The sequence below is a fragment of the Lissotriton vulgaris genome, chromosome 3_1 (genome assembly GCF_964263255.1).
Source record: "Lissotriton vulgaris chromosome 3_1, aLisVul1.2, whole genome shotgun sequence".
In the NCBI taxonomy this organism is placed as follows: Eukaryota; Metazoa; Chordata; class Amphibia; order Caudata; family Salamandridae; genus Lissotriton; species Lissotriton vulgaris.
The window spans coordinates 1738496621-1738520842 of NC_141689.1; positions in this window are offsets into that span (position 1 = coordinate 1738496621).

A 24222-nucleotide genomic window follows, 5' to 3' on the forward strand; every position below is an offset into this window, starting at 1 on the left:
CTACCACCTTCGCTATCAGGATCCGGTTTTCCTGTGGACTGAACCGTTTCTTCCTACTGTTCTTCTCCTTGGCCTTCCATGACCCTGAAGTCCCAGGCAGGTCATCTGGGGGTCTTGTAGGGTTCTAGTTCTCCGCTGTGCTTGCTCCGGCAACATCCATTGTGCTTCGCTATTGTTTGGCATTTGTTTGTCAGTTTTTTTCTATTTTTATTTTGATTTTTCCCGCATGCCGCGTGTAAATTAAAGACCTGTTGCTGGTTTACGCTGATTTTAGTATCGCGATTGGCCTCATCACGGCTTTTTTGCGCTTGCATTTTGCATTTTTGCGGTGTGGCGTTGATTTTACCGCAGTCAGTTGGCGCGTTATCTGGAGCCTATCGCATGGTACCGCCGTGTTGAGAATGCTTGGTTAACACAGCGTACTTTTCCCACGATAGACTGCGATGTTGGAAGTTGCATTAAGTAACTTTTGCAATGGTTTTTAAATGCTCATGAGAATATGCCTCTCAGAATTGCAAGAACTTCATTTTTATTTACTTCTGGTGCACTCAAATAAACACACACTCTTGATTAATAAACAGGTAGAATTGAATTTCCTTCTGAGGTTTGCAGGTGAAGGTGGACTCAGTCAGAAAGTATATTGAGCAGGGATTTGACCAACAGATAATATGGACCTGCCCAAGAGAAGTCTTTAAAGCAAAATGGCTTGAACCAGTAATACTAAAACATGAAGTAGACATTCCAATCATCACACATTTTGGATGAGAACCACCCTGATTAACTGGAATAAAAGTCTGCAACTTTAGAGCTGTTATAATAAGGTGGATATTGACTCTTCATTTAATGAATAATTTTGGGCTGCTGTGCTTCAGCAGTAGTTACATTTGAGATATTACCAGATCACTCTTTTTATTTTATTTTTTAATCCTCATCCGCCTCCGACCGCATTTGACAAAAGTAGGATGTCTATACCGTGACTTGATACCCAGAGTCATAGGCGCTTGGATTCGAGGAGCCCCAGAAGAAAAACCATGTCCGCTTACCAGTATATGACAGACCCACAAAAAGTTGCATGCCCCTTTCCTAGGAGAGGGGTGGTCTCACTCCCTTCAATGGAAAAAACATGGGTGACTGTTGGTCAGGTCCATTCCGAATGGTAGTTTCATCGCCCAGCAAGACCCGACCCAGTCAGGGAGTATCCAACGAGGCATAATCATAGGATCGAATATAGTATTTTAAACTCAAAAACGTGACCACCATACATCCTGTGCCTCTGAAAGTTAACCACAAAATAACTAATAATTAATGCTGAGACCAATTGAGCACCCCTCCCAAATGACTTTCCTCTTATTATTATGTAATCTATCCAGGTCTATTTTGGAAAGTTTATAGAGCGAGGATATCCAGTCTGAATAGGTTGGGGGTACAGCCTCTACCCATCCCCTGCAGATCTCTCTCCTAGCTATAATAATTGAATAAGAGAGAAACCACCTTGCAGGACCTGAAACTTCACTGGCTATTCCAAATATGATCAAGGCAAGAGAAATGTTGACCGGAATCCATATGATGTCTGATAGGGTTGCCATTATACTCTCCCAAAATGCTGTTATTGCTGGGTACTCTTTAAACATGTGTATATCTGTGGCATTTGCCAAATTACATTTCTTGAACTTGACTAGGGGACCTTTTACTATTTTAAGGAGTCTAGCCGGAGATATGTAGGCCCTGTGTATTGTAAAATAGTGATTCCTATGCAGCCAAGCAGGCTTCACTATAGAAAACAATGTTTGGAAAGAGGTCTGCCACACCTCCTCCCAGCACACATCTGGCATCAAGCTCCCCACAATTCCTCTCCCAGTTTAAAATCTCCATCAACGGTTTCAACTAAAGACCAATAGAAAAAGGAAACTTCTCTTCCGCCTGCAGGCCTAGAAACCAGGTGATCCTCCAAGGTATTTCCTACACCTATTGGCTTATTGAAATTCTGTGACCAACTCAGCAATTGAATGTATTTGACCCTGGACATATTCTCCAGCGTGTTATGAAAGAATTCCCAAGGTAAAAGTGACCCTTCTCTCCACACTGTTAACCCTGTTGTCTTAAGTGGAATTGCTAATCTATCCTTTGAACAATCTGGGGCTACCGGAGAATCCCAAATAGGAGCAAGGCTAGAATAGTAATTGAGCCCAGTGCAATGCTTGATTCTAGACCACATTCCTGCGGCCGCCAAGAGGACCTTCAGCCTTATCTTCTTAAAGGACTTTTGATCCCCAAACTTGAAAAGGAAACCCTCAAGTGGTAGTCCAGTCCCTTTCAACATCTCAGCAGATGTAATTCATCTTCCTGAACCATCCGGAGATTTCAACAACATACGGGAGTGAGATAACTGAAAAGCCCAGGCATAATACTGAAGATCAGGGAGCATAAAGCCACCCTTCTCCCTTCTGCGCCTTAGAATTTTCCACTCAATTCTTGTTGATTTATATGCCCAAGCAAATGAATTTATAGCTTGTTGAAATTTATCTATTTCCTGTTTTTTGAAATGCAAAGGGATGGTGTTGAAGAGGAAAGTAATTTAAGGCAGTATAACCATTTTTATCAAATTATTTCTCCCAAAAATAGTCAACGGAAGGTGTGCCCAAGATTTCATAAGCTTTTGACAGTCTCTAGTAATGTGTACAATATTGGTCCACACTATTCTATCTATATCTTGTACGATCCTAACACCTAAGTATTTCATTTCATCCTTGGTCTGGTACGCATTCCCGGGCAGGTTCCATGCCATGATCTCCGTTTTCTCTGCATTTACTTCATAGCCGGAGATTTGGCCAAACTCTTGCACTAGTCTAATAACCTGGGGGAAAGACACCTCCAGCTCTGATGACAGAATCAAAATGTCATCCGCATATAGGGCGACTGTCGGGACCTAAGTACGCTGTCTCTTACCTTACAAATGACAGGAATCCCTGTAGACAGCGTAGAGGTTTTCGCAGAGACGCAAGGGACCAACTTCCCAAAAACTCTAACTAAAACTTGCTGACTAGATTTACAGCTAAGCATTAACCAGAACTTTCGGGAGGAGGGCCGGTACTGGACGTTGACTGGAGTGTTATGCCTTTGACTGTCGACCTGCGAATTAACAAGAACAATAAAGCTTACTATCAACTCTATTCTTAAAGTATTCCTACTAAAAGCTGATCCACCCTCTTCCCTAAGTAAGAGCTAGTTCACTCTGAGCTGCTTCCTACCTGCGAGCAGTCTGGTTCTATCCACCGTCCAGTATTTCTTTGTCTTGTCTGGAATGTAGTTTTGGGAGTTGTCCTTTTATGATGTCTTGTAGCTTTACTGAATAGAAGTCTGTGAATTAAATAAATAAAACATTAACAATCCAGTCTTTCCCTATTGTTCTCCTTTCTCCTTGTTCTATCCTCCCTTTCTGTTACCAACAACTTACTTGATAAAAACTTCCTTTCAGAATTAAATGATGGGTTCTGATGAGCTCTAGTGTATTTTACCTAAAAAAAAAGGAAATACACCAAGAAAAGCAACAACTCGAGCATAAACAATTCACTATGACCTTCTTGTGAATTTTCCTAGACAGGAATTTAACCTAAATTGTCTAAAAAACATAAACTGTATTTTACAATGAATTTCTTGTAAATACCTACAAACTGAAAACAGAATTGTGCACAATATAAATCACGAATCAGGTTCCAAAGAAACCTCTGCATTCAAATAGCCCCCAAAAGACTCTAATAATAGTCAAGTCCTATTTTTAAATAGCTTTCTTTCTTGCGTTGGGCGCCTTGAGAATATCCAAAAAACTTAGCTTTAATGTCTTTTAGCAGATCGTCAGGATTGTAGAGCTGCTTGCCAAGTTCTCCTGTCCTTGCGCAGGATAATCAGTTCCTAAGGCCTTGGAAATAACTCCCACGACGTCCTCTTTGAAGAGCTGAAAACCGGGAACCTGCAGATGAAACTCGCGACGTTGTCCTCTTGGGAATTCAGAGGCAAAGCGAGTTTCCTGAGTGTGGGTGCGGTTTAAATACTGTCCGCACCAAATGACAACGTGCGCTTGCACGTGGCGACAGTCTTCAGCCTTCCGCGTGCAGCGCGAGCGGAAGGCTTTCTGCCTTCAGACGGCAGACGGCAGAATCAAAGCACACCCGTCTATCTTGCCTTCTGCCTTTCGCGTGTGAAAGCTTTCTGTCAAACAATGTCAAACAAAGTAAAATACTTCAAATAATTCACGGAAATGCCTGAACCGAGGTCACAATGAGATTCAAACATAGCATTCATACAACTACATCAATTATAACCATCCCTTTTTAGAAAACGTAATAAAAAGCATTTTACAAAGACACACATACATAAGAGGTGCTGGTGCACGGGAAAGGGGTGGGTTTTTTCAGATGGGAAAGATAACAGTTATGTACAGGGTGTACATCACTGATGGGTATCTTGCATGTTTCCATAGGAAGGAACAGGCGGGACTGGGGAATCGTGACAGCGACCTTCCTCTTCCACGCTCCATACTTAAAAGATACAATACTCCGATCCTCCCTGAAACAATGAGTGAAGGGCTCAATGTACAGGTCAAAAAGGAGCGGGGAGAGAGGGCAGCCCTGTCTAGTTTCCCTCGTGATCTTAAAAGAGCTGGTCAATTTCCCATTGACTAGGAGTCTTGCAGTAGGATCTTGATACATAAGCTGTGTAGTTCGGCAGAATTTTTCTCCTAAATTGAACATTCCATTACAGCTGTTAAGTAAGTCCAGTTGACCCTGTCAAATGCCTTAGTGGCATCCAACGTCATTACTGCTAAAGGTAAAGAAAGAGTAGAGGCCAGATCGATTGCTCCTATAAGATCCTGGGTTAGATCAGATAGGTTTCTACCCCTTACGAAACCCTTTTGGTCCGTGTGTAGCATACTACCTGCTACAACTCTCAGCCTCTCAGCCAGGATCCTTGTAAATATTTTTTAATCTGTATTAAGGAGGGAAATCGTTCTATAAGACCCACAGCTTGCCGGATTCTTTCCACCTTTCAAAATTAATGAGATGGTAGCTTGACCCCATGAGGCAGGGGTGTAAAACCCTCAGATAATATGAAAAATTCCGTCATGATGGGTATTATTACATTCCCCAACGATCTATATAATTCTGCTGGAAGCCCATCGGGCCCAGCTGCCTTGTTCCCCTTGCAGGCGGCGATAGCCATCCTAACCTTGTCGGGAAGGCTGGCATCCGGGGCACCGCTCTAGATTAGGTTCGCTCCTTTTGTCCAACCGCCATCAGGCGGTCCGGCTCTCTCAGTTTAACGCTGACAGGGTAGGTCTAACTTGTGGCGTCCCGCAGGGTTCCTCCTTATCCCCTCTTCTTTTTAATTTATACATGACCCCTCTTATCCGGTCCTTATGAGGCAATCATGTCACTGCGTTTAATTACGCGGATGACATCCAGCTGATCTTCAATATCGATGGCACGGCGGAGTCCATCCTTAATTTCCAGTCCACCCTCTGCCACATCAGCGACTGGATGGGGGCTAACCACTTGAAGCTTAACCCCGACAAGACAGAACTGGTTCTTGTCGGGGGAGCCGCCAACCCATGGAAATCCACCTTCTGGCCGGTGAGCTTGGGTCTTCCCCCTAGCCCAGTCAACTCAGCAAAAAGTCTGGGAGTCATCATCAGCAATGATCTCACGATGAAGCCCCTAATCAATGCTGTAGTCTCCTCTAGCTTCTTTCAGCTCCGGAAAATACGGAAGATTGCCCGTTTTTTTACCACTGAGGCTCTTACCTTAGTTCTGTTAGCTTTAGTCATGTCGAGGATTGACTACGCTAATTCACTTTATGTAGGTATCCCGTCCTATTTGCTGAAGAGGCTGCAGCTTATTCAGAACCAGGCTGCACACCTCATTTACCATCAACCCAGGCACCAACATGTTAGTCCCTTGTTAAAGTTCCTTCATTGGCTCCCCGTGTCTGAGCGGTGCAAATTTAAGCTAGGCTGTACTATCTTCAAGTCCCTCGCCGGTTTGAGCCCTTATTTTATTTCCTCACTATTGCACTCTTATGTTCCTGCCCGCAATCTTCGTTCCTCCCACCTTGCCCTACTCAAGGTCCCTGCTTTTAAACGTAAGAAACATGGAGGTTCAAGATTTTCATTTCTTGCCCCTTCCTTTTGGAATTCACTCCCCCTAAGCATCAGACTCGCCTCTCCCTATGCACGTTTCAGGTCCCTTCTCAAAACTCACTTGTTCTGTAATGCCTTCCACTAATGCCTCTGTTTTGTGAACTGTCCACCCCCTGTTGCTCGAGCGCCAAGAAACCGCTAGGTGTTAGCTGCGCTTTAGAAGTAATTTTTACATTACATTACATTACCTCCTGCTCGGAGATATCCTGCTCCAAGTTGTCTCGTTGAAGGGGGGGAGTTAGGGAAGTTAACATGCATTTCCCTAGCCACTCCTGCGCAAAGGCCTTGTCCACCACATTATCTTCCTTCTATAGTGTCTGAAAAATGGCGAGAAAAGCCTCACCGATTTCTTCGTCCGTAGATACTAAGGAAGAATTATCCTCTCTCTCTATCTGTTTTATTGAATTCCGTGTCTTATCTGACTTGACCTTCCACGCCAGAAGCTTACTGGCTCCCTCCCCATATCCAAAGTTTTTCATGATCCTTTGCTGAATAATAGTATTCAACTGGTCTTTGTGGTTCTATAATTCTAATATTAATTCCTGTCTTCTCGCTGTATCTGTTTCCATATTCGCTTAATCTCAACTCCCTTCATAGCAGACTCTATTTTTGTCAGTTCTTCTGTATATTGCCTGTTCTTGTAGCAAGCTAAATTTGTAACTATCCCCCTTAAAAAAGCCATCCAAGCATCCCAAACTATTGAGATTGCTGCAGAGCCGATGTTCAAGAAGAAAAACCATTCTGACTCTTGCGATAAATGTGTAACCTCTAAGTTATCTAGAAGCAGCACACGGTTGAATGTCCAATTCCATGGAGGTTCTCCCATCCCAAGCATAAGTCCATCCAGACCGCTGCGTGGTCAGATAGGAGATCACTCTTGTTTCCAGTGACCAGTCTGATCTCATCAGCAGGGTACATTTCCTTTAGGAACTCTCTCTTGTCTGCCACGTCCTATATTTGGGCTGCTCTCCCTCCTCCTTGTGCTTGAAATTCCCCAGTCACAGCCATGAAGCTTGCACAAATTCAGAGGCAGCTAGCTCAGCCCACATCTTTCACTCACCCATTCGTCCACTATGGTCCTCTGCTGAGATCCTTTTTTTTGTCCTCATTTCACCATCAGCATATATCTGGCAAAAAGGTAGTCTTTTTCCCAGAGTAGAAGTTGACTTGTTATGAATGATGAATTCTTAGTGGCGATCAATAGTGGCCCATTGACATCTCAGCAGTGCTATGGTTTAATCATAGGACCAGCCTTTTCACCTTGCCAAAGCTCTTGACAAGGGAAATGAAGAAGTTAGATCTCCATTGAGCAGAATTCTGACCTGGGTACCTTAAATATGGATTGCATTACCCTCATGACATTTGCATAGATAAAGCTAGTTTAGCCTGTCAAAGGCCTTCACAGAGTTGCTATTGTTAGGGTCTATTGAAAGTTTCAGCCACATCTATTGCACCTATCAATAGATGGATCAGATTGTGGAGTTGTTTTCCTAGTATGAAGCCCTTCTGATCCACATGGACCTCCAAATGAATAGAACTTGCTAATCTCTTTGCTTTAATTTCAAGATTTTATAATCTCAGTTTGATAATGAGATTGGTCTGTAGGAATCTGGCTTTTTTGGGTCTTTATTAGGTTTCAAGATTGTTACTAATGTAGCCTCATATGAGAGGAAGGAGGAATCTCTTCATTTTCCAAATAGATTGAATTGAAAGGCGTATTCCTGACCGGGATCAGTTCTATTATTAATCTCATATGAAGCTACCCTGGGATCCCATCTGACCAAACAGCCTTACTGTTCTTTAAACTTTTATCCTAGTATATGATTTCCTCCTCTATAATTTCCGCCTGAATATCAGTGATTCGCTTCCCCGTAAGGTAGGGTAATTTTTTAACACAGAGCCAACTTTTAATATCAATCTTCTCTGTATACCTCTTTGAGGCTGTTCACCATTTCAGTCTTTATTTCTCAGTTGAAGTAAGCTCTCTACTCATTTCTTGTTCTATGAGTTAATGAATATAAATCCTAATTCATTTTGTTTTGGTCTTCCAGGCCAACAAATCTCTTTTCTCCCCATACATAAAATGCTGCATCTTACTGGATTTCCACTTATCTTGAACCCTTTTTTCGAGGCACATCTGACTTCATTTTGTAATTTTGCTAACTCAGATCTCTGTGTGTTGCCAGCTAGCCTGGGGCTCTATGGCATCAATCTGTAATTCCCTTTCTTTCTGGTCTATTGCTTAAATGGGTTTTTAACCTTGTATCACATTTTTAAGACAAATCTTAGTGATACACCACCTTATATATGCCTTCGATGCATCCCAGACAACTGCTGTTCCTATAATATGGTCAAATAAATCCCTAAATTCCCCAATTAGCTATTCAATAATTGACTCATCTAACAAAAGAGTTCTATTTAATGTCCACTTAGTTTTAGATTTAAAGGCTGGGGGTTCTAACGTGAATGCCAGCAGAGTGTTCCGACAACGGAGCAGGGAGATGAGCTATTGCCTGGATTATTTGTGTCATCGATTTATGTAGAAGACACCAGTCAATGAAAGAGGGGTGACCACATTTTTACTATAGTACATGAAACTTCACCGTCTTCCTAACTTCTTACGCCACATATCAACTAGGCCCAAACCATCCATCATATCCTTCAGTTTCCTTCTAATTTTAGACATACTAATATAAGGACACTTGAAGGTTCTATCGATTTCCCTTTCAAGGGTGACTTTAAAGTCCCCACCCAACAGACACAGAAGGAGAGTATCGATCAAGTGTTGTACTAAGAAAATTAGGGCTGAGGGGTCATCGAAATTGGGTCCATAGTACCCTGCACTAACTCATTCCAGAGAGCCAACACTTAGAATGGCAAGGAGCCATCTCCCAGAACTATGTGTTTTATGATTAGTTACTCTGATCCTAGAATTCACCTTCTTTTTGATAGCCACCCTTCTTGTATGACCTCCTTGTTGTGAACAGACAATATCCTGCACCCAAACACAGTTTTTAAAATATGAATACACCGAACTCTCTAGGTGCATCTCCTAAAGTATAATAAATTTTATGTGCCCCCGGCTGGTGCCCTGTCTGAGTCGTGAGACCTGAAGAAGTTCTTTCATGAACGAAACACATTGGCTGTGGCTGTATTGGGGTGCCGCGCGTGCAGCGTGAGGAACTTTGAACTCTGCTTGTAGCCGTTCTAGGGGCAATAACTGCAGCGGAGCCCTTTGCCAGACCTTCTTTGTGACCTGGAAGCATTTCGGCTCGGTCACCTCGGCTGGGGGAATGTTTGAAATGCAACCTGCATAGGGAGCGGGACTGCGAGGTCCAGAAGTGCTTGGGCCGTCCACCGCGCGCACCTGGTTCCTCTTCCCGCCCCCTTCTCCCTCCGACCTCCCTGGTCCTTCCTGGAAGCCTTTTAAACTCCTCGTGGCCCCCGCTGGCGCGGAAGCCGCTCGTGCAGCATGAGGAACTTTGAACTCTGCTTGTGGCCGTTCTAGGGGCAATAACCTGGTTCCTCTTCCCGCCCCCTTCTCTCCTCCTCTACTTTAACCCCGCCTTGAACGCGTACGAGGGACGCGCGCGGAAGAGGAAGCGGGCGAAGACCGGGCAAAGAGCGGGCCGTTGTGTGGCCGTTAGGTGGCTGGTGAGGCTGGGCTGAGCCCCGTCCCTTTCATTTATGTGTCTTACCCAGACCCGGGCTCGCCACATTCAACACTGTTTTGTACATTTTGTTTAAGTGTTGTACTGCGCTTCTGACCTACTATCTTGTGTTAGTAAAGTTCCCTTATTATTGCTGGCTAGGTTATTCTAGGACAGTTACCCCTGTATAACTATCACAGTTGTGTATCCTCTTGCCATATGGATACGGCCTCTCCTGGGACAGTGGGGGCTAACCCTAACAAGGGCACTCTAGATAACTATTTCAAGAAATCTATCTCAGATATTGAAAGAGAAGAAGCCCTAGCTGAGAGAAGGGTGGAGCGTCGACGCTCTATCGAGGGTTATAAGGCAAGACCCCCCCTGGCTACGTCCCCGCATATTTTAATACCCAGTACAGAGGTGTCCCCTAATACTGAGGATCCCTTCACATCCCAGGGAATCCCAGAACTTCTTAGGGATATTACCTCTACACCACCTCCTTCTGGGGACCTATCTAATTCGCCCACTGTCGCTCCCCCACCACCCTGCAATCCTGATGCAGCCCAGAAACTTACGCCAGCTCCTATCCTCATGGGAAAAACCACAGCTAAAATCCAACTGCGGAAAACTGAGGCCCAGATAATCCATGGTCCTCCGCCCAAAAAGAGAATGAGGAAGGGGGGTACAACACAAAAGGGCAAAATTAGCCACTCTGAATTTGGCAAGGGGAAAGGGGGGGGGTGCAGCCTCTGTTTCTAAACCAGCTGCGGGCACTAGACCTACTATTTCTACAGTGACTGCAAGAGAAACATCATCCCCTATACTAGTTACAACCCCTCCAACTGCAATTCCGGAGGAGACTCTCCCGCTTGCCCCTACCTTGGAGTTCCTTGGGCAAATGCTCAGGACGCTCACTTCCCCTATTGTAGATAGATTATTGGCCATTGAACAACGGCTAGGGAACTTGGAACAGGCTTTTTTAAATAGACCGGTCAATCAGAAGGCCCCTTTAACGTCTAGTATAGCTCTGACTGCAGACAGTTCACTTAATAGCTCAAAACCTTCTACTTCTAAGACGCCCCATCCAACATCTACCAATCTAGCCAAGGCAGCCCATACAACTTCCACCATCACTACAACAGCCTCATTTCCCATGCCTAATCTTCCCACTAAAACAGTGTACCATATCCCCCTAGGTACTACAACCTCCGCCACTCCTTTTAGAGCTGCCACGAACAAGAATGGTACCAACTCGAAGGGTGGAAATAGTACAGTCACAAGACCAAGCCACCCGGCGGGAGAGAGGGTACCCCCTAGCAATATACATAAACGTAGGATCCCCCAGGTTGAACTTCCTCCAGAATCACTACCTTATGTAGTGGTGCTCACGGGTGTGCCCACCCTGGACCCTGATAAGCGAGAAGGTCCAGAGCAACTCAAAACAAAACCATGTACTGGTTGTCTAAAAATAGACCACTCCCGGCGAATGTTAATTGGGACATAGTGCATGTGCGTCGACTCTCCTGGTTAGGGGGGGCGGGAGAAAGATATAGATGGTGACTTGGTTGTGATTAATTTCAGGGACCCAGAAGCTGTTAGGCATATTCTGAGCTGGATGCCGGGGAACCTAGGCAAATCAATTATGCCGTGCGATCTCACCTATTTCTACCCTAGAGCCCTAGTAGCTCCCCTGTCATGCCCATGGCCCCCCATGCCCCCGACAGGGATTAACGGTCCAAAACAGACTAACCACTATCTCCCTCCACACCCAGGCCCCACGATCCCAAAGAATGCTCATGGGTGGGAACCTGTCCCACAAAGGGGCTATAGCACTAATTATAGGAGTATGGACCACTTTTCTCAATCAGGGGGGATGGACCATTTGCTTCCTTTTACACCCTTGGAAGTTAATAATAGATTTGGAGTCCTCTCTGGCCTGGACTCCTGGGATTGACGCCTGGGGTCCTTTCCTGGTTATTTTTCTGCAGAGAGGGCCTTAAGTGGACCGAATGGAAATTCTCATGTTCCCGGTCCCAACTCCCCTCGCCAGCTGTCAGGAGACCCTTATGGTACGATCCCACCCCTCCCAATTACATCCAATTATAGTCTACCCTCCCCTCTAGGGGTTCCCATCTCAAATGTATGTAGAGGTAGTAATACCCCAGGGGGGCAGGGTCCTAATTTGCACACTCCTTCTAGAGCCCTGAGGGTACTATCTTGGAATGTTGCAGGTATTTTCAACAAAATACACACGGAAGAATGGGATTCCCTAATAACAAACAATGATATCTGCCTCTTTCAAGAGACATGGGCGAGGGAGCCGGTCCTTAAAACTGGCTATGCCATATTTGAAATTCATGCTACCTGGAATGGCAAGGGGAGGCCCTCGGGTGGTTTGGCGGTGTGGATAGCATCTCATATTGGCTGCAAAGCGGAAATTATAGCTACGTCTTCTCAAGACATCCAGTGCGTTCTACTAAACTGGAAGGGCGCCCCTAAGTTAGCAATAATAAATGTTTATTCCCGCCCAGTAGGACCAACGGCGGAGTCCACCACATTAGAAGATCTTGCGTCCTTTCTGGGCTAGTTGCTGACAGACATCAAGGTGGTAATGGGCGGTGATTTTAACTGCCACTTCGAGCCCTTAGAGGGCTTGAGGGAAGGGGCCCTCACTACAGAAGACGATTTCTGGGGTATACCAGTGTGTCACTCGCCCCATCCTAGATCCTGGTCTCCACTTGCGGTCCAAATCATGTCATTAACTCTTAATTTTGCGTTAAGAGCTTGTAATGGACGCACTCCTTCAGACACCCCTTCTAAGTGCACATTTAATAGACCCAATCACGAGTCACGACTGGACTACATTTTTGTTGATACCAGCCTATGGCCAAAGGTGGAGGATTTTAGTATAATCCCCCGTACTGATAGCGACCATAACGCTCTCTTACTCTTCCTGGCATATCTTCCCGAACCTGTAGGACCCCCTCCCCTAGAGGAAAGAGATGAACGGGGAAATCTGGTACTAACTTCAAACAGGCGTAGGGTGAGATGGCAGAAATTTTCCAAATCGGAAGAAAATATTGGGAAAATATATAATCTGGTGCTGCCCAAATTTGAGGCCTTGGAAGAACTAAGGGGCAGATTTATGTTAACTGGCGCATCCCCAGGGATGCGCCAGTTAACATGCGCCACAGTGCGCCACAGCTCCGCCAGCAATGCGGCGCACCATGGTGCAAAAACGGCACAGATGCGTGACGCATCTGTGCCGGAAATGTGGCGCATTGCTGGAGTTGCGTCGCAAGCGCGACGCAGCTCCAGCAAGGCTCGGGGGGTGCCCCATTTTAACAATGCTGCGTCAAGACCTGCGCCTGCTTCAAGCAGGCGCAGGCTTTTGACGCAGCATTGGCTTAAAAGTGACTGAGTGAAATCTCATAGATTTCACTCAGCCACTTTTGCGAGGCGCACCTGCCCCGGAACGCCCACCCTGCGCCGGAACGCCCACAAGCAGCGCAGGGCTTTACAACGTGACGCATCTGCCTAGATGCGTCACGTTGTAAATCGTTCATAGGGATGCGCCACGTTTACGCCGCCTTGCGTGACGCAACAGCGGCGTAAACGTGGCGCAAGGGCCTCATAAATCTGTCCCTAATTAGTCTATCTAGTACCCAGGTCTTGCAGAAAACCCTACCCTCTATTCACGAAGACTTAGTGGGAGAATTGGGAGAGTTCCTCTATCCAGAGGTGCCTAAGCCCAAGCACAAGACTAGAACATCTACTTGGTATAACTCTGACTGCAGAAAGGCCAAAGCTGACCTTATCAATGCAATCAAAGAAGGTCTACCCCGGACCAGGGTGTCCACTTTGCGGCGACAGTACAAAGACACAATGGCTCGCGTGAGGTCAGATTGGGACTGGGACAGATGGCAGGACCTTTCAGCAGCCCTAATAACTAAGGACTCAAGAAGATTTTGGTCCTTAGTTACTACAGGCTCAGGGGAACCCAAAGCTGCAGTTGAACCTAATATAGCAGCACAAATATGGGAAGATCACTTCGGGAAACTCTATGCAGATGTCCTTGAGAATACTGATGCCACTGTTGCAACACTCCTCTCCCTCCCTGGAGATACTTTGGAGTTCACGCTAGGGGAAGTAGCAAGCGCAATAGATGGCTTAGCGATGGGTAAGGCTCCCGGCCTTGATAAATTACCTGGTGACCTTTTTAGGTCCCATCCAGAGATCTGGGCGCCTTACCTTCACATCCTTTTTAACTCACTTGCACGTGGTATGGCGATCCCCTGCACTTGGCTGGGGGCAGAGATAGTCCCTATCTTCAAGAAGGGCTGTCCTCTGCTCCCATCCAACTACAGGCCGATCAGCCTGATAGATGTCCCCCAGAAGATCTATTTGCGACTCCTACTGGACCAACTGATGGACAGTCCTCTCCAGGCTGGCTTGAGGAAAAATACATCCACCATGGATCAAATCTTCCGCCTAGTTCTCCTCTTCTGGAAAACGGTGACCATCGAGGGCGGGAGATTGTACATGATGTTCGTGGACCTAAAGTCAGCATTCGATCTGGTACCGCGAGGAAAGCTCTGGGAGGTCCTGAAGGAGATGGGAGTGCCCACTAATCTACTCCAGGCTATAATTAGACTGCACCAGGGCAACTTTGCCCAGGTACGCTGTGGGCGGGCGGAGCACTGACAAATAGGTTTCCTGTTTCCCGGGGGGTCAGGCAGGGCTGCATCCTTGCCCCTACTCTTTTTTGCCTATATGTGAACAGCGTCATCTCACACTTAGCTAATGTTGGGGATAATGATGCCCCAGTCTTGGCAGGCAGGAGGGTACCAGCAATCATGTTTGCTGATGACACCCTCCTGCTTTCCAAATCACCCATGGGAATCCAGAGAATCCTTGATGGCTTCGATCTCTTCTGCAGGCAGTATGGCCTTGAGATAAACGCAGGAAAGACCAAATACATGATTTTTAACCCCTCCTCTACAACCAGACCAAACCCATCTCTAAATTCTACGGTCCTAGAGAGGGTTAAAACATTTCAGTATTTGGGTGTAACCCTTCAAGAGAACCTCTTATGGGGCCCACAGATCGCAAGCTCGCGACTAAGGCTCTCTCAACTCTCTGGGGCTATTTTAAAGGTTACTAATACCTCAACATATAAACCTATAGCTCCTGCAGTTGAGATGTATAAAGTGCAAGTGAAACCTGCCGCACTTTATGGTAGCGAGCTATGGGCGCACCAAGCGGCAAATGAGTTGGTAAGTGCCGAAAATAGCTTTATGAGGCGTCTTTTGGCCCTCCCAACTGCAACTCCCCTGCTTCCCTTACGACTTGACCTGGGTTTACCTTCCATCAGGGAGGATCTCAAATCCAAACCCATAAGATTCTGGCATAGACTCTGGTCAACAAAGGAGCTTAGTCATTACAGGCAAGATCTTGTACATGTTATGAACCTAAACCACAATGACAAGATCCCCTGGCTAGCCTTTGTTAAAAAAGAATTGTTTAGGCTTGGTTTTAACGAGCTGTGGGTGACTCCAGAAATTGGTTGTAATAAGGTCTCTAGGAAAAGACTAGTGGAAGTATGCAAGGAACAAAATCTTGCATCCCACATGACTGCACTTAAGATCGGCACCTTAACTCACTGTTTTACTCAATCCAAAAACTCTTACAAATTTGAAACTTTTCTGGATTTTATCTATCCGATCATGGCAAGGAAGCTGTTTATACAGTGGCGGTTTGGCTCCCTACCAATTAAATCCTTCACTAGTAAATGGACCAATGGAGGGGATAAATTATGTCCTGGCTGCAACCTGTGCGATGAGGAGGAAATCCATGTTCTGTTTTTTTGCCCCACCTATAAATCCCCAAGGAAATATTGGTTGGTGCCCTTATGCAGGAACATGGCTATAAGGAACTGTTTGACATCCTACAGAATACTGAAATCCGACCCCTCCCCCCACATTGTCTTTGCAGTTTCAAAATTTCACCTTGCCATGTGGCGTATTAGGTCCAAGTTGATTAAGGATAAACCAACATAGAATGAATGTCCTTGCCATTGCCCCACTGTAACCTATGGCTTCCGTTGGTAAATGCCTTTTATTATATTGTCTATTCTATTTCCATGACATGAACTGTGCTGTTCCCTGTTTATGTATTTTATCTATTCAATTTTTTTTAATGTTACTTGTATTTGTTCACATCAAATGACGATTTTAATATTGTTGTATGTATTTGCAAGTATCTTTTATGGTCTAAATGGCCGAAATAAAGATTTTTGGATTGGATTGGATTGGATTGGATAATTTGAGATTTTATACTCCTTAAATATTCCAGAACACACCTTCACTTTTTCCCTACACTCAAACCGTTGACAGTACAAGTAATAATCTCCATTAGCTCACCCACCTTATCTGAAGAAGTTCCACAGCCACCCTGTGCCTCCACTTTACCACTAAGTTATTTCTGTTTCTGTTGGATAATAGTCAGACATTGTTCCCACTTTTTAGCTTTATAAAAAGCAAAATCCCATTGCTCCCCACTCTTGTGAACCCACCTGGAGGAACCAACACAACAATATCTGGCATCATCTTCTCACCTTGGGAAACTTCTCATGGGTAGGGGAATTTACTATATGTTTGTCCTGATTGTGCACAAAATCACTGAACCTAATATGGCTAACGTGCTACTAAAAAAATTACCAGCTCCCTACACATCTAAACATCCCCTATTTACCTGCCATTACATCTACAATGTGACTTGTTCCTCTATCTAAGCCAACCATTACTTTATATATTCCTGTCTATCCATTATAACACCTATACACTCCCACTATGTTGACTTGATTTTCAAAATTAATTACCTCCACCTCTCTTAGAGTATACATACACATGACTCTCAGCACAACAGGAAATCTAAGCTGCACTCTTGCCCCCAGATCTTCCAATTCCTGCATCTTTCCACCTAACTCCCACTGTATTTGTGCTATTGTTTTACCTACATCTGATCTAATTTGGACGGAAAATGTGTCATAAGTCATGGATTTAACCTTCAAGGCAGCCAAGAGGATTTGCTCTTTTATCTGGAAGTCTGGAAATGTAATAATATCATCCTTGGGGATTTATAACCAGGATTACATTTAAAAGGGTCCCCATAGATCATCTGAATATCTGCTTACAGGTCGATAACCGGCCTATTCTGCTAAGGTGTAGGAAGCTGGCGTTTTATCTAGTGTACCTGGCTTGGCAGTTTGGGCTGGACTGTTACCACAAGGAACAGGTCAAGACTGATTTGCATATGGCCGGGTCCAAACTGGGTTGGTGTGGTGAGCAAAAGAATGATGGGTTTAACCCGGATCCTTGTGACTGGGGGTGAATGTTTGCATTGTCCAGCATTCCGTCCAGCAATTGTTTCTTTTCCAATTTTGGGGTACACCATGCAGAAAATCTACATAAATCTTATTGGTTTACAGGGCTTATTTTAATAATCCCAAGTGCTCTATTTGTGGTAGTGTGGCTGAGCAGCGTAGGCTTATCAGAGGGGAGTGTTGAGAATTTGTTGTGCACACAGAGTTAATAAACGAGACACACACGTATTAATAAATCCGAGACCAATTAAAAAAAATAATAGAGATTTTGATTTCCTTTAGACACCAAATCATTGGAAACAGGTAAGTATTCTCAGCAATAAATATTTTTCAAATAATAGAACCAAATAGTCCAATAGCAGTTTTTGAGGTATGAGCCTCGAATGCCGTAATGTTATCCTATGGGAGAAATATACACTTCAGACATATACTTGTGAACGGTTCTTTAGGGTACCTTTTGGGACTAAAGGTGCCCAGCGGCCAAGATTCCAGAAACCACCAGCAGTTCGGATTTACCTGTCCTGGTGTGACCGGGGGCAGAGGTGCTGGTCTCATTCCTAACCTCAAGTGCTACATGTCAATAGGCAAGTACCTGTAAAAAAAAAGGCTGCAAATGGGGACTTGGGGACAAGTCCAGCTGAACCCAATGGGGCTTGGCTCTTGAGGGTCTCTAAGGCAAGGAGACACCCTCAGATTACTTGAACTCGGGTGTCCAGTATTGTCCAGTGGATTGCTTGGTTAGAGGCTCTCACGTTCTAGGATTGAACTGGAGCTGGGGGAAAAACAAGTCAGCTGGGCCACTTTCGGTGAAGCTGTTGTCATCCTGAAGTGCCTCACTGGCAGGTCAGCTTTTGGCGTCAGTGGTGTCAGGGCTGGACACTCAACAAGCCTTGGTTGCAGCAATTGCTCTCCTACCAGGGATATTTGTGATGTGAGGCTCCTGAAGGGTCTAGCATCTTGAAACTCAATGAAGAGACAGGGTTGACCTCTTATAACCACTGTGAACTCTTCCTGGTGTGATGCATCCTCGGTGGACCTGATGGTCAGCAAGACGAAGTACAGTAGAAGTTCAGTCATTGCTCTCAGCTGCAGGTGAGTGGCTCCTCCACCCAAGGGAGAATCTGGTTGGTTGTCAAAGTGCTGGACAGTCCTTCAAGGCATTAGGAGGATGTACAGCTTTTGGTCGAGTTGGGTCTCTGCAATTGCCGAGGTACCTGCAATCAGGCAAGCTTTGAAGCCAATTTCGGTGCAGGTGTTGGCTCCTTTTTACCCTTTGAATGTTCCCAGGTAGATGAATTTGCATCTGTGGTGTCAAGGAGACCTCTAAAGATTTAATTTAAGGGCATTTAGGGGATTTTAGGGTAGTTGATGATGTGCTAGATACCCCTGGGCTGACTACACTCCCTCTATATGATCAGTTACTGCAGAAAGTGAACATAATACTGGTCCAGGGTTGCTAGTTTCACCAAATCCAAGATGGTAAAACCATTTCTTGGCTATCCACTTAATGTACACCACCTTAGGGGTTTGACTAGCCTGTGAGTGGAACACACCTACTGACTTATCTAATTTGCCGCCTTCTCTGCATAGTCTGCTGCCAAATGGGCTCCAGGGTAGGGGGTTGCATTCCCAAGGTCTGTCGGGAAGCTTTTGTCGCATATAAAAGGTGGCAGAGGCTGTGAAGCATGCTTTGACATGTTAATTCACTATCCTTCCTGTAGGAAGTGTGATCACCTTCTGCTAGAGCAGGCATTGTTTCTGACCTCGAAGTGCGAGGGCTCTCATCTGCAGTGGGTCAGCACCTCATCTGTGGTGGCAGGCTGAGAGATTCGGGTCAGCCAGCACACTATGTGACTGGCAGGTTTCAGGGGGAAAAGCTAAGGTGCCCTCTGGGTGCATGTCATAATACATCTAGTATTGGCATCAGTACAGATTTATTAAGACAAGGTGCTTGATACCAAACACAATTAGTTACAGTGCAGCCATCATGTAGCTGGGTAATTTGTAATAACTAGTGCCATGTACATGTCCTTAACACCTTGACTGCTAGCGGTTTTCCCGCTGTGTGCTGGGATTTCGAAAATCCCGAGTTACATGACGAGCTCAGCTCCTCATCAGCATTGAAGGGGTTAAGATGATTGCCTGATCACTCTCAATATCTGGCAAGGGACCTAGATATCACAAGGGTATATCTTCTTATGTATATATGTCCTCACATATGATATAATGCACCATGCCTTAGGGCTCTAAAGCCCGCTCTAGGGGTGATTTACATATATTACGTACATTGTACATCGGCATGGCACACAGGAAGTGTGCCATGCCGTGTAGTTTGAATGGTTTGCACCATTTAAAGAAGGCTGCAATGACAGTCTACATGCAGTTTTTGTGTAGGTCTCTTAGGGTGGCATAAGACATGTTGCAGCTATTAGGGACCCTCTTTAGGGATGTATGACATCACAACGCATGCTTTTACCACGCATGGTTTTACATTGCAAGTTTTACAATGCATGCCTTTACAACGCATAGTGTTGAGGGGTGCTGGATAGTGAATAGTCTAACTTACTATTCAACTCCAGTCCCCGTGGATAGTAGGGAAGGTGTTGGATAGTAAATTAAATCTATTCCCTTTCCTAGAGCGCCCCCCAGCGCAATGCGTTGTAATGGTTTGCATTGTAAAAGTTGCGATGTAAAAGCACTGCGTGGTAAAAGTTGCGTTGTAAAGGATGTTTTCCCCTCTTTAGTACCCAAGCCTGAGGTACCAGGGGTACCATTTACTCAGGACTTACAGGGGTGCTAAATTCCTTGCCAATTGGGTTACAATTAGACATTTTAGTTTAGGGGATAGAGCACTGGCAAAGGGGGCTGGTTAGCAGGCCTCAATTCAATGTCTGAGTCAAATACAAGCATCTAGTAGTTCAAATGAGGGCAAAAAGTGGGGGGACATCTGCAAAGTAAAGTCCAGCTTCCTACAAAGGGGCCCTCCCTTAGAATCTTAACATCAAACCCTTTAAATCACTGCCTTTTTCTCCTTCCGGCACATTTAAGATTTTCAGATTCTTTCTTCTAGCTTGGATGTCCAGCTTTCCAGCCTTTCCATGTCACCTCTCAATTGTTTATTCTGAAACTTCAACTTTTTGATCTCTTGTGTGTTCTTTTTGAGACTGATATTTGTCTGTTCTATTTTTGTCTCCCAAGAGTCTCCTGCATTCTGCTCGATCATGTAACTTGGTGTCTAATGCTGAGCATGTTCCCTGAATCTCCTGTGGATTTTGCTCTGAGATAATGCATTTCAACGTGATCTCATCTTTTAGAATCAATAAAAGTTCACTGACCAGAACTTTTTTCATTCTTTTGCACCCAACTGATAAAGGATGGTCGATATAAGTGGTATGATCCTGGGCCTCATCAGACCCATTAGTTCCAGCATTTACTAAGCTAGGGTGAGTATGCATCATTTTGTTGGCTGGATCACGCTGGGGTTCTCCCTGGTCTGGTAAATGCATAAGTGCCTCAAACCTATTCATAATAGGGATTCCTGGGATGTTGGAAAACTTATCACTAAGTTTGTTCATGCTCATACTCCTTGAGGGGTAGCTGGTATCTTCGTTGTCCCACTATGGAGCGTTTTCGTCTGCAGAGGACCAACATTTTATCCTTTTCCATAATTTATTTTATTTTAGAGAATGGGTGGTCCTCTTAACAGTGTTTTTCGCAGGAGGTTCTTGCTAAATCAGGGCCAGTGGTGGCCTCCGGGTCCGTGGGGATACCATCAACCACCGTATGGGCAACCCATGTTTCAGCTCAACCACATTTTTTCTCAGACCCGTCTTTTTTAGGAAGAGGTCGCGGCCGTGGCTACGGCAGGAGAAGAGGACAACAATCAGTACATTGGGAAACAGACTTGATTTTTCCCAACACTCGGAGCAGGAAGGCAGCCCAGCCCTCGACAAGCACAGGGACGACCAGCACCTAACAGTCAATTTGAGCTCTCGTAGTCTAACAGTTGACGAACAAAATGTCCTTGAAAAGGGACTGGGTTTTGTCCCACTAATGAGGGAAATCCTTTTGAAACTAGATGTGAGCTGGAGAAGTTTTTCAGAAAGGTCAGGCTACATTTTTTCTTTAAAGATAAGGCAGAGGACGTTGACCCTGAGAAAGACCGTCTGAACAACACAGGATTGCGGTTGAAATCTACATTCACCCCCTTTTCCCACCAGGTTCCAACTCAGGTGGTGACTTTTGAAAAAGCAGTGACACATGACATTATGTCTCTACATGAAACGAAGCAACGCTGCTTTCAAAATCTTTGCAAACAAGAGAAAAATGCCCTAATCACGCTATCCAAAGACCAATCAATCACTATCAAGCCAGCGGACAAAGGGGGAGCCAAGGTTATCCAAGATACATATAGTTATCGGGAAGAATGCCTCAGACAGTTGAGCAATAGGAATGCCTACCCGCCGTTTACCAGTGACCCTACAAACCGTCTCCTTACTGAAATCAAAACGATGGTCGATGAAGGTCTAGCGGAAGGGTGGATTACATCAGAGGAGGCAAAATTTCTAGTAACAACTAACCCAGTGATGCCGGGATTTTATTGCCTACCTAAGATACACAAAACATTGAGGCCACCCCCTGGACGCCCCATCATCTCAGGCATAGGTTCATTACTTGAACCTTTATCCACCTTTGTGGATTTTTTCTTGCGTCCAATGGTTAAAGAAATGCCTACATTTTTTAAAGATACTGCAGACGTACTAAGACAGCTACCTGAAATAGAATTTGATGCCTCTACTGACCTTTTGGTACGTTTTGATATAGAGTCCCTCTATACCTGTATTCCACAGGAAGAAACTCTTGAGGCTATAAGACTACTCCTAGCCAGCAGGGAATTGAACAGCTTTACCCCCGTGAATTTTATCATGGAATGTGCCAGACTGGCCGTGATGAAAAATTTCTTTAAATTTGAGGATCAGATATACCTACAGACCTCCGGAACATCGATGGGGAGTGTTTTTGCCCCCAGGCTCGACAACCTCTATGTTCATTTGTTTGAACAGAGTTGTGTACTTAACCATGGCAACCCTTTTTTTGGAAAGGTGTTGCTATGGAAACGGTACATAGATGATATTCTTATGGTTTGGCGAGGCACTCCATCAGAGGTAGGGATGTTCCACAGGTGGCTCAACCAACAAAATCAGTTCCTCAACTTTACTGTGGAAATGAGCAAGGAACATCTTCCATTTCTTGACATTCTAATTTATCCCAGAGATGGTAAACTCGAATGTGAGTTATATAAGAAACCTATGTCAAGGAATTCCCTTCTAGTCTATAATAGTCATCACCCACGATCTTTACGCAACAATCTTCCAGTGAGGCAATTCCTCCGTATTCGAAGAAATTGTTCATCAAAACCGATGTTTGCTAAACATGCTAAGGTACTGGCTACTCAATTGAAGAAACGACAATATCCAAGACATTTGGTCAAAAGAGCCTGGAAACGTGCCTCCAATAATAACCGGGAGGCACTTTTGGAACCACACTTGGATAAAGCACGTCTGGACAGGCTAACTTTTGTGAGCACATTTAGTGTGCTTTCCAACCACATTCAAAAGATAGTGCGGTGACATTGGGGGATCCTGAATATTGCACAAACTTCTATTCCCTCTTCTCTGTTTTCATTCAAGAGGGCACCATCCATCAGGGACAGTCTAGTACACACGAGACCCAGAATGATGCCCCTAGTCACCAACAACACCCTATGGGACTTACCAGCAGTACAGGGCCATTTCCCCTGTGGATCCTGTAGTGTCTGTCCTCAAACCTACAAAACCAACAGTGTAGATATAGGCACAGACAAACCATGGGTTTTAAAAAGACATACAAATTGCAACACTGAGCAAGTCATCTATATGATAACCTGTCCATGCTCACTACCCTATATAGGTCACACCACTCTGAAAGTGAAACTCAGAATAAGTGAACATAAAAGCACCATCCACTGCCAGAAACAATCCACTCGCTTGACCACACATTTTCTGACTCTAAAACACAAAGCAGAAGAACTGAGATGTGTGATATTGGAACATCCATTCATCCCATCACATATTAGGGATGTGTCCAAATTTCTCTTTATCAAAGAGCAAAAATGGATTTTCAGAGTTAAGATTGATGTGCAGGGATTGAATGACGATATTCCATGGTTGTCGCTATAATGCCATCATTGACTGAAAACATAAAGGTGCTGTACATCGAATATAACTCACTATAATATACTAGTAGTTGCCATAAGTGGTCTATATACATTTCACAAATTTGGCCAGTGCTGAAATCCAAAAAAGGATTGTGCTTTCACTCTTTGTTATTTTACATCAACTTCGATACGGTGAACCCTAACGTATGAAATAACTGGGGTTTCTCGATTTCCTTGGCCAACAACGGTCCCTAAAAGGCTCCCTCGGTGTGATGTCTTTTCCTATAAAATAGACTGTATACTCGATTAGATTAAGCACGACACAACGCACGAACATAGCACCACATACGCGCTTTCGTTGAGTCACTTCTAAGCAATTGCGCTATACAAACAGACCATACTGCGCATGCGCCGAAATCCAGTCACTTCTACCCGAGCCGGTGAACAGCAGCGTGTGTACCGGCGCACGCGTACTAAAAAGCAAGCTACCATCTAGATCTACCGCGCATCTTCTAAAAATCAGTATTCTCTTTTATACATGCGCAATACGATCCAATTAAGTCTTATTCATTGCCAATTACTCAATTGGAATGGGTATAAATAACCCGCGGCTGCCTGACGACATCACCTCCACTTCCTCTCGGACGTTAGAGAGGGGTACCGACGGAGAGGTAGGTCGCAGGGTTCGATGTTCCTTTTTCAATTCCACTATGTTTTTTCCTCCTTGTGGGTATTATGTGGTGGGATTGCAACACCTCAGAATCATCTTGAGTTTACGCTTTAATCACTTTGAAACTAC